The sequence below is a fragment of the Castor canadensis genome, chromosome 2, assembly GCF_047511655.1.
Source record: "Castor canadensis chromosome 2, mCasCan1.hap1v2, whole genome shotgun sequence".
Taxonomy (NCBI): domain Eukaryota; kingdom Metazoa; phylum Chordata; class Mammalia; order Rodentia; family Castoridae; genus Castor; species Castor canadensis.
In genome coordinates, this window is record NC_133387.1 from 43,280,417 (window position 1) to 43,282,853 (window position 2,437).

The 2,437-nt window shown below is 31.1% G+C and overlaps 1 non-coding gene across 1 annotated transcript; it reads right to left on the minus strand.

Annotated features, from left to right (window-relative positions):
* Nucleotides 1-826: 826 nt before the first annotated feature.
* On the minus strand, nucleotides 827-895 carry Trnav-aac (transfer RNA valine (anticodon AAC)). The gene has a single exon. It is a non-coding gene; the product is annotated as a tRNA-Val (tRNA).
* Nucleotides 896-2,437: the final 1,542 nt, after the last annotated feature.

Genomic DNA, 2,437 nt, shown 5'->3' on the forward strand with positions numbered 1-2,437 from the left:
GCATGGAAACACTCCTTTCTACATCTAATATAAAAGTCACCTACAAAAGTTTTACAAAACAGGTTTAAGAAGATGGAGATGCTAACTGCTCTGATTTAATCATTGGCTATTGTACACCTCTATCACATTATCACAACATACCCCACCACACAAATAAGTATAATTAAAGTAATAATGATGACTTTAGGCCTAGGGATGTAGCTCAGTGTTAGAGGGATTGCCTCGTATGTATAATGCTGTGGGTTCAATGCCCAGCACCACAAAAAAACAGAGAAAGAAAAGCATTTCTTTTTTTTAAATTACCCAGACATCTTTAGCAAGATGAATTAAATTATCACATTAGAGTGCAGACAGAAATATTCTAAACACTTTATGACTTAATGATAAGCCTTAACTTACCATGAAACCTGGTATCAGAATACTTAAATATACACTCACATATCCACACATATTTTACATGTCTGTATTATGTGTATTCTAGAATTAATCTGTGTCATTACTTCTGTGTTTATTTATAGATTATATTAAATCCAATCCCTAAAATGGAAGAAATCAAAAGCTAATGTTTGGAGGAAGACTTTGGAGGACAGGACACACACATACACACACACAGTTAAGTGAAACTAGAACAAAAAATAATTAAGAGTAAATTTAGAAATATCTTGTGCTGTTATTAACAATATTCATTATGGAATTTAGTTAATATTTTCATATGGTACGACAGAATTAAAATCATTTGTGTAAATTAGTTTGATATGAAATAATTCTTAAGTTTTATTTCAATGACAAAAATGAGAAAAACACTATTGCCTGTGTTTTTTTTGTTTGGTGATACTGAGGTTTGAACTCAGGGCCTCATGCTTGTTAGGCAGGTGCTCTACCACTTGAGCCACTCTAACAGACTGAGAAAAACACTGTTGATAATTTCTTGCTGCCCAACTGTGCAAGAATTCTGTACAAAAATATTACCAGATCACTCTCCACTGAGTTTGTCTCTCAGTTCAAATGAGTTATTTCCCAGAGTCTGAGAAAACTCAAAACTATTAAGTTATTCTTCATGATATTTGAATAACTACAGACAGCAAGCAAGTTTCTCAAAAACCGGAGATACACAAATGTACTATTTTTTAAAATATGCAGGGAATTCCAGATTTAAATGATAGATATTAATGCTAGTGAGCATTTATGGCCAGGATATAAGCACACGATCCAAGAATAAGAAAGGAGCAAAACGAGTCATCAAAAGTCACTGAACAATAACACGTCACGTTAGATTAACTGAAACCACATCATCTGATTTCAGAGTCATTCAATGAATCATCACAATTTGGATTCACTGATTCATTTATTCATCTACTTGTAATTTTTACCAAAATTTATTACAGAGCAATTCGAAGATTATACTTCATGAAAGCTACTGTCTGACAGACAGTGTTGACAATGTAGGTTTTTTCTTCATTTTAGTACATGATTTAACAATTTTCTCAAAATCTTCTTTTAAACAAGAATGTCTAAATTCTTATGTAAATAGGACTATCATTAATGGTCTTGTCAACTGTCATAAAATTGAGAGTACCATTGTTGGAATACTCAGTCTGCCACCACCAAAATATTTGATATCAAGCAAAATACTTCATCTTCCTATACCTCAATTTTGTCATTTATAAAAGATCATTTTAATAACCTGAACTAGGAATGTGGTCATGAAAATTTACATATACATTTAGAGAACTTAGTATAAGATTTGACATATAACAATAATTCAAATTTCTATTACATTTTATATTTGACTTTAGTATCATTGTCAATTTAAAGGAACTGTATTCTGGTGAGTGTATGTGTGTGTGTGTCTGTCTGTCTGTCTGTCTATCTATAAACTATTTGTCAAAATGTCAGCAGATGTTAATGACCTGTTAACTAAACTCAGAAATGGAATGAAACTAGAAAGTCAAAGAATAATAAAAATGAAGTAAGTTGTTTTTACAACCAGGAAACATTGAATGAATCTTCTAAGGCTCAATTTTCTGGGGCTAGAATAATATTGCTGTTTTAAAACCACAGAATATTTTTAAAAGACTATATCATGTAAAACTGTCCTTAAAAATATAAGAAATAGCAAGAAATTTCCAAAACAAAAACTGAAAGACTATCAATAGTAGACTTTTCATACAAGAAATATTACAGGGAGACTTACAGGATGAAATAAAAGGCACTGTATAGTAACTTGCATGCATGAGAAGGTAAAGTTAGCTCCATAGGTAGTTAGTAAGTTTTGCTCCTTTAGCTGTATTATCTAAAGACAAATGGATACAATTACAAATCAGTAATTTACAAATATACAGAAGTAATTTGTGGTAGTGATGGAAATGTAAAAGGAAAGTGATGGAGATATTAAACATACAGAAAACAAATATTAATGGCAGAAATTTTCCCTTAC